This window comes from Canis lupus, chromosome 13 (assembly GCF_048164855.1).
Source record: "Canis lupus baileyi chromosome 13, mCanLup2.hap1, whole genome shotgun sequence".
Classification (NCBI taxonomy): domain Eukaryota; kingdom Metazoa; phylum Chordata; class Mammalia; order Carnivora; family Canidae; genus Canis; species Canis lupus.
Genome location: NC_132850.1, coordinates 38,737,880 through 38,747,105, shown reverse-complemented (window position 1 = coordinate 38,747,105; position 9,226 = coordinate 38,737,880). Strand labels below are relative to the sequence as shown.

At 42.1% G+C, this 9,226-nt stretch overlaps 1 long non-coding RNA gene across 1 annotated transcript; it reads left to right on the top strand.

The window, feature by feature from the left end:
- The first annotated feature begins 358 nt into the window (after nucleotides 1-358).
- Nucleotides 359-8,829, top strand: LOC140602211 (uncharacterized). The gene is made up of 3 exons (XR_012005187.1): nucleotides 359-572; nucleotides 1,142-1,262; nucleotides 8,555-8,829. It is a non-coding gene; the product is annotated as an uncharacterized lncRNA (long non-coding RNA).
- Nucleotides 8,830-9,226: the final 397 nt, after the last annotated feature.

Sequence of the window (9,226 nt, the reverse complement as noted above, 5' to 3'; positions counted from 1 at the left end):
GCTGATTAGGGTCTGAGCACATGACAGGGTAGGTAGGATTCCAGACCCAATGTCAAGCATCCAGTTCCTCCTCTGGGATACCTTTGGGAGAGCACAATCATCAAGATAATGATTATTACAATTTATAGAAACATTTTATTGTTCCTTTTCAAATGATTTTTAAAAATCCCACTATAAGCAGGAAGAAATTAAATTCAGAGGGAAAACAAGAACTTTATAGGCCATCTGCTCAGACTTTCAAATTTAAATTTTATACATAAGAGCACATTAGCTGTGGGGAAAGAATGTGATCACATTTTGTAGCTGTCTGAGCAATGAAGAAATTTCCCTCGTTGGGCTTTCTGCATGGAAATAAAAGGAACCGTTTTGCTGGAGAAAATGAAATGGCTTCGGTATGGGGGAAATTTGCTATTCACCATTTTATATTTATGGAGTGCTGAACTTACACCATCCTTTATAAAATATGAAGTAACAGTCCATGCCTCAGGGGTCCAACAGGTGACGGTAGACAAACAGTATTGGAGAGCACCTCGCAAAGAGAAACCCGAGCCCCTGACAGCCTGTTAGTGGTGGTGAGTAACAGGTTGGATGGGCGGGGGGGGGGGGGGGGGGGATTCAGCGCGACAGGGGGCCCACCTGTGGGAAGGGGGACACACATGCAGGAGGGAGGGGAGGCCGCTCCTGGGCAGCCCTCCTCCTGTGCCCAGGGCCTTCACCTTATCGCCTGGTCCTAGTGGCCTGTGCCTTTAGGAAAGTGCTTTCTCACATGGGAATGGAGAATGGGAGGATGCAGTTGACAGCATGAGAGAGTCAAGGATCCCAGGGAGCCTAAGAGTGGGTGACAGCAACACTGCTTGCAGTGGCTGCTGACCCTGGGAGCTGCAGCTGGTCGCTTCCCTAGGAATGGTCAGGACAGCATTTGATTAGGTCAGGCTGCTCCTGCTGCCTCAAACTCACCTGTCTGATGCTCTGTGACAAGGGGAAGAGAGGTCGTGGCGAACACCAGGACAATTAGTGTGCACCGTTGCTTTTTTCACTGCCTGCCTTCTTATCCAGGCTGTGATCACCAGAGAAACCTCCATCCTCATTTGGTCAGATGAAGCCTGGCAAACAAACCCCTGCTTTGTTTTGTTGTCAACAGATAAAAGAGGCACAGTGAACATCCATCCAAACCGATGGAAGGAATGTTGACCCTGGTAGGCAACATGGTCTTTTGCAGCCGACCTTAAGAGTGGATACCTTAAAGCACCTAATTTAGAGAGGTATGTGAGATCATTAAAAAAAAAAAAAATACTAATTAAGGAAAACCAGCTACAGGAAAAACTGTGAACTGAGGGTCATGAAAAACAAATTAAATTCATCTGAGTTGGTGCTATTTTAGAGAAGCCTAGAAAGGCTTAAATTAATCTGATGATAAATGAATGAAAGGAACATAGAACTCAAAAGGAATGACAAGCACTGAATATCAAACTTTGTTCTATCATAAGATCTTAAGAGCAAAATAGCAGAGTGGCTCAGAGGCCAGCCTCAGTAGTCAGACCACCTGTGTTTGCATTTTAGGTTTCCTGTCTTCTCGCTGTGTGACCTTGGATACATTCATTACCCTCTCTGTGCTTTTAGTCGCTCATCTGTAAAATAGGGCTAATAATGGTACTCAGTTCACATAATTTTGAGGAGGGTTAAGTGAGATAACACATAAAAAGTATATAACAGTGTGCCAGGGATACTGAAAAATGCTTCCTAAATATTAGCAGTTTTTTTTTTGAAAGATTCTTTTATTCATGAGAGACACACAGAGAGAGGCAGAGACACAGGCAGAGGGAGAAGCAGATGCGGGATTTGATCCCAGGACCCCAGGATCAGGTCCTGAGCAGAAGGCAGACACTCAACCACTGAGCCACCCAGGTGCCCAAATATTAGTGATTTTAATCCAATGATTTTCAAGCTCTGCATCAGAGTCCTAAGATTCTACAAGTCTGATTCAGGAACATGTGTAAGTTTAAGCAGGGAAGGATAAGCAGGGCAAACTTGGCTTCCATCTTCAACCACCATAGTTGCTCAGCTTTTGTATATTTTGTTTTAATTTCCATTTGCCATCCTATTTGAACAAAATCCTGATAGTTAAAACAAAACAGGTCATTATAATTCCCCTGTGATCGGTCTGCTTTCCTGGTTGGGTCAGGAATCTTGTCCCTATCTGTCAGTCATCCTGCCTCTTCTTGAACCTCTGCAGATAATGGGCTTTCACCAACCCCTGGGTCTTTACAGTACAGGGTTGTTCAGATGATTAGAACGTTCTTTTCCATGTTGACTTACCTGATTTCCACCCTCAGCTTCTAGTTTTGCTCTTTAAATATGGCCGAATTCTCTTCAGAAAGGATCCCTTTGGATATTGAAAACATAAACTATTATACCCTTTGAGATCGTCAGTTGCCAGAAGCAGAAATTGGCTCTGGCAAACCTAAAAAGGAGATAAATTTCGTGGTGAGCCAGTAGGCCTGCTCATGGAATTGAAGAGACCTTTGAGAACCAGGCGTAGAAGAAAAGACAGGAGTCTGGGTCTTTCTGGAGGTGTTGGTGGCATGACCCACTTAGGTTTTCCCTTCCCACATTCTTCCGGCTAGCTATTCCGCCAAAGATGTGACTTTGCTTCTCCCCGCCCACCAGTTTGCCAGGCTGTCTCCAACAGGGGGGCCTGGAAAGGCCCCACGCACCTGGCATGTGTTCTCCTGAGCTCAGGGACTCCTGGGATTCTTTCATCTAGTGATCATCCTTCCAGTCATACTGCAGCATTGATTTACTTTCCAAGGCACCCAGGACTGAAGGCCTGTATTGAGCTTTCAATCAATTAAAGCCTCAGGAGTAAGGCTTCCAGATTTACTAATAAAACGTACAATGCCCAGTTTAAATTTAAATTTCAGACAAATGAGTATTATTTAGTATGAGTATGCCCCACATATTTTATCTGGCAATCCCACTTATTGTTTGTTTGTTTTTGAATAGAATTGGCTGTGGAACCAATGCTTGTTTGTCTCCTGCCCTTTATTTTAAAAGCTAGGCTTAGGAATTTACATTTATCTCAATTACATTCCATTGCATTCATTTCACGTTCTCTTTCCACCTTGTCAGAAGTTTTAAATCTTGATGCTATGAAGTCAGTGCAATCACTCTACTTCTCAACCTTGAGTCCCTAATTGGACACTGTGACCAGATAGGGAAGGAGAGCAGAAGTCCATGGAGGGAAAGGTAAAGAGAGTGATGGAGGGGAGAAAGGATGGATGGATGCTGGTAGTAGGGACAGAGCCAGTCAGAAAGAAGGCCTCAGCGTAGGAAACATTCTAGGGAAATTGGAAGAAGAGAAAGAAACATAAATAGAAAGGACAGGTATCAATTGTAGTTCAATGGATTGCAGGCAATGACTCAATTTAAGCAAAAACAAAAACAGAGCAATTATGTGAACCCAGGAGAGTCTTGCAAACCCAATGGGAGGCTTGAATAATGGGCAGGAATCACAGAAGCAGAGCAAGGGCTGTGAGGTAGAAACAGACTGGACTCAAAGCCATTGGGTTGTTGTCGGGCTGGTGAGGGACCTCCTCCAGGCTCCACAGCCTTGGGTCATAGTCAAGTTCTGGCAAAGAGCATCCCACTGGTCGACCTTAAGTCATAGCCATCCCACAGCAGTGCTGAGCGGAAGAGGACTTTGGCCAAGCCCTTTGGTCTCTGTGGTGGAAGTCTTAACACAGTCTCAAAAAGGGAGGCTGTGTCTTCTCTCAGTGTCACCCGTCTCTGTGAACACGGCACATTCCAAATCTGGTGTCATCCTTACCCTTCCCAACCTTTGATCCTTCATAGTAAAGACACCTACAGATCCAGTTGAGTTTCCTCCTTAATGTCTCTTTAATCTGTTGACTTCCTTCCATCTCTTCACCTCCGCTAGCCTAACCCATCACTAAGATCTCTAAGAAAGATTTCAGGGAGGAGTATAGTGATGAACTGTGGTAAAGAGGAACGTTAGAACGCGAGAGGGTGAGAGATACTGAGAAGATGATGCGGTTAACCTAATGTAGATCTTAGGGAGATTAAAGCAGAATTGGAGTTGAAATACTAAAGGGAGAGAGCGAGAGAGACATTGGGCAGCAGAATTCGCTCTGAACCCCCAACCCCAGACTTTTCTCCACTCTTCAGCCAGAAGAATCTTTCTGAAATGCAAATTTGAACATGACATTACCCCCACCCCCAACATCTCTCAGCTTGGAATATTTCAATGGCTTTCCATTGCCCTTAGAAAAAGATGGAGATCTTAAATCTAGCCTACAAGGTCTTAAATAGCCTGACCCCTAGATAGTCCTCTCCAAACTCTGTATGTGGGGTTGGGGGTGAGGATGTGTGGTAGTGTGTGTGGTAGTGTGTGTGTGTGTGTATGTGTGTGCACGTGTATGTGACAGAGTGGTTTCCAGTGGCAATGTCCACAGCAAAAGTGACTGTTAGGTAAGAATCAACTTCAAGGCTTAAGGTTAAGTCCAGCCTTCATAGAACCACTAGGGTACGTATAGCCGTGATCCTTGTACACATGTTTACTTAACTAGAGGCAAGTGTCTCGACCAGATGATGGCCCATATTTCTTTCCAGCTCCTTCTGTGATCTTTTAACTGACTACCTAGAAGTATTCTGGCCACTAGAGGGCCTCATTGTTTTTTTTCCCCTTGAAAGGCACTCAATAGATATGAACTGCAAACATTCACTGCATTCCAGCTGCTTCTGTGGTGTATGACCTGTGCAAACATTTTGACTATTTTGCTGAAAATATTTTGAAAATATTTTTATTATCATTGGGTAGTTTTACACTGAAAGTAGTTAACAATAAAAAACGAAAGTTTTCTTCTCTTCTGCCTAGAAACACCCACTTTTGACCTAACTTATGTCATCACACCGTGCCACTTTCTCCTCCCCTTAATTGTTGTGATCAATGGACCCCCCAGAATACTCTCACTTTGTTCCTTGAATATTTTAACTCATCACTCCTCATGCTCTTTAAAGCCCCTCTTGGCAAAATTATTGGAAACTTCAAAATTCACACAGTTCCCAAATCCTGGCCTCTTAGCTCTTTGACTTCTTCTCTGGTGATTATGTCTTTGAACATACCTCAGTCACCAGGGTTGTGTCCAGATCTTTCATCACCAATAATTGCATGTACTCCATAATCTTCATTTCTATCTTTCATCTTTGACTGCTGCCCAACATCTCTTGCTCTCTCCCTTTAGTATTTCAACTCCAATACTGCTTTAATCTCCCTAAGATCTACATTAGGTTAACCGCATCATCTTCTCAGTATCTCTCACCCTCTCATGTTCTAACGTTCCTCTTTACCACAGTTCATCACTGAAATCTCCTCCCTGAAATCTTTCTTAGAAAGACAGATATCATTGTGTGGGGCACTTTGATGGTGGGAGCACACAGTAGATATCTTCTGAATGTCTCTGTGTTCTCAGTCCAATAGCAAAGAAGACATAGGTGAGAGTGAAGGAAGGGAGGAGGTTTGTAAGTATGAGGGGGATCAAGATGGCTTGAAAGGGGCTTCTCAAACTTCAATGTGCATGGAGCTCACCCAGGGATCTTGTTAAAATGAAGATTTTGATTCATTAAGTCTGGAGTGGGGCCTGAAATTCTGCATTTCAAATAAGATCTCAGGTGATGCAGATGCCATTTGTCCATGGACTGCACTTTGAGCAGCAAGGTTCTAGGATAAGGTTTCTTAATCTTAGTGCTCCTGCCATATTGAACTAGATAATTATTTATTGTGGAGGTCTGTCCCGAACATTGTAGGATGTTTAGCAGCATTCCCTTTTATAGTTTGGCTCTGAGCCCATATATTCTCTGTCATATTCAACTGGAAATGCCCAACCTGGCCAGATCCTACTCTCTGCTCCATGCCTGCACCTGTATAGTTGAATATGACTGGGGAAAAGACACAATCATAGCATAAATCCATAAGCATTAAGCAGACCCTTAATGCTGCTCATTGTCCTTACTACATTTTCTTAATCTAGTTAGACACTTCTTTTCCTACAATAGTGGTTGTTAAGCAAGATTGATTTTACTCCCTCAGTAGATACTTGCAATGTCTGGAGACTTGTTTTTAAATTTTAGTTCCAGTATAGTTAATATACAGCATTATATTAGTTTCAGGTGTACAGTGTAGTTGTTCAACAATTATATATATTATTTAGTGCTGTAAGATAAAGGTACTCTTAATTCTCTTCACCTATTTCACCCATCTCCCTGCCTACCACCCCTCTGGTAGCCATCAATTTGTTCTCTATAGTTAAGAGTTTATTTTTTGGTTTGTCTCTTTTTTTTTCCTTTTTTGTTTGTTAAATTCTACATATGAGTGAAATCATATATTTGTCTTTCTATGACTAACTCCATGGATATTGTTGCAAATGGCAAGATTTCATTTTTTTATCACTGAATAATATTGTATATATAGACCACAACTTCTTTATCCATTCATCTATCAGTGGACACTTGGCCTGCCTCCATAACTTGGCTATTGTAAATAATACTGCAATGAACATAGGGACGCATCTATTTTTTTGAGTCAATGTTTTTGTATTTTGGGGGGTAAATACCAGTAGTGTGATTACTACATTGTAGGCTAGTTCTATTTTTAACTTTTTGAGGAAACTCCATACTGTTTTCCCTAATGGTTGGACCAGTTTGCATCCCCACCAACAGTGCTAGAGGGTTCCCCTTTCTCTACATCCTTGCCAACACTTTTTTTTTTTTTTTGCATTTTAAAATTTTGGCCATTCTGACAGGTCTGAGGTAATATCTCATTGTATTTTTTGAGTTTCATTTTTCTGATGATGAATGATGCTGAACATCCTTTCATGTGTCTGTTGGCTATACGTATGGCTTCTTTGGAGAAATGTCTGTTCATGTCTTCTGCTGTCTGGAGACATTTTGGCTCATCAGAACTGGAGAAGCATATGTTATTGGTATATCATAGATAGGGGTCAGGAATGCTGCTAAGCTAGTAGTGATCATATTGGGTCACTGTAATGATTACATAAAATAACTGGTTGACAAGGTGATCAAAATGTGAGGAACACTGTCAGGGTGTGCTTGTTTCTTTGTACTGACAATTATAGATGCTATCTAATTTAATCTCTACCATATCACTATGAAGTAATATCCTCATTTTATTGGGAACTGAGGCTCAGAAAGATTGAGGGCCTTTTCTAAGCTAGTGAATGCAGAATTAGAATGAAAACCCATTTCCGGCTGGCTATTTCCATAACCCTGTATTTCCACAAGAAACATTACCTTTTCCCCGATTAACACAGAGCCAGGCCTGCGCATGAGGAATCATTAAGAACCAATACTTACATATTCAGCTCGGCTCTATCAGAAGAGACAGTGAATCAAATGGAGGAAAAATGTCACACTGGCAACAAGAAAGAAACAACGATACTCTAGCTTAGTTTGAACCATGAGCCATCTTGCTTAATGATTCAACTACATGGATATACTTCACTAATTTACTCCAGCCTTTTCCTAACCGAGTGGGAAATAGCTGCCTTTTACATTTTCTGCTCCTGTTTTGTTTAATCCAACCTGAGTTTGTTGATACCTTAAGTGACTTATTAGTTAATTGGCACCTTGCTGGTAGTACAGATAATTGGTCCCTAGCCAGTTCTAGAGGCTGGGGAGAGATGGGCGAAATCTTCTGGAAGTGTCCATTGTGGCTGGGTGGGAATGTTGCCCTTAACCACCTCAGCAGCAGACTAGGGATTCCATGATCTTGCCCCCCGTAGGCCAGTGAGCTGGAGCTCCTTGCCAGATTTTTGTCTTTCAACATTGGACTCAATTCCTGCTGTGTGGCTGTCCATATCTCACTTTTACCAGCCAGGGTATCATTTCTGAGCTATGGTCCTCATTCGTAGTTAGCTGGTGAGTAACTTTCTCTGAGTCAGTGAACTTAGTGCAAAGGCCATATCAGGCATGCCCTGGTATAAGCCTAGTTCCATGAATTACCACTGGATGACTTGGGACGAGGGACAGAGTTCTGTTTTCTGCAAAGCGGGGACAGTAACACCTGTGCTACAATATTCCCGTAAAGAGCTTGCTGAGCTTCAGCCCAGCGCTTAATGCGTACTCCTCCCTGAGGGCTTGATGCTGTGCTAACCCCTTCCTAAGGGTGACTTCAGTTAATTCCCACTCACAATGTCCCTAAGAGGTAAAATAACATTAAAGTCCTCATTTTATAGACAGGGAAAGTGGTCAGAGAGAGAGAGAGCACTTGAATAACATGCATGCAGTCACACAGCTAGGAGATAGTAGCAACAGGTTTCAAGCTCCAGCAGATGAACTGCAGAGCCCATGTTAGCCAGTAATGTTCAGAGTGAGCAGTTAATAGGAGGTGACTGTGTTGTCATCTTTGATGATGATGTTACTGTTTTAACTTTCTTATGGGGCTCCCTTCTCAACTTTCCAACTTCCTTGGGGTCTGTGTCTATATAAGAGGATGTTCCTTTGTATTTTTGCTCAACAGATATCTCTTAAAAACAGACTCTGTGCCATACAGTGTCTCACCTAAGACAAGTAAACCAGAAGATACGGTTCCTGAATTCCTGGAATAGTTCAGTGGGAGAAGATCCATTGCACAAAACGTGCCAGATGATGAATTAATTGAAAGTGTGATGAAGAAGTCAAGAGAGCTAGCAAAGTTGGTAACAAGGGAGCTCTAACCTTGGCAGGGGTATGGGACCAGGAAGGCTTCTTGGGTCAGAAGAATTCTCTTCCTCTTTCCTGGAAGCTTGTAGTGGAGGACGTTAGTTTTTTTGTTTGTTTGTTTTTTGTTTTTGTTTTTGTTTTTGAGGAGATCCAGAACAGACTAATCAGAGTTATTTTTATGCTAACTTTCTTATTAAAAACAAAAGGAACAAAACAATTTATGGGTTTTAAAAATCATATGACAGACCATTAAGAAAATCGAGTTAATGAAGTAGGTTAAATATGAGCATATGACAAAATTTCTTTCTTTTCTTATTGGAGAGAGAGGGAGAGAGAATTTTAAGCAGGCTCCACACCCAGCTTGGAGCATAATGCAGTGCTCAACTTCACAACCCTGAAATCGTGACCTGAGCCAAAAAAAAAGAGTCAGATACTTAACAGATTGAGCCACCCAGGGGCCCCATACGATAAAGTTTCTTAGAAATTTTCT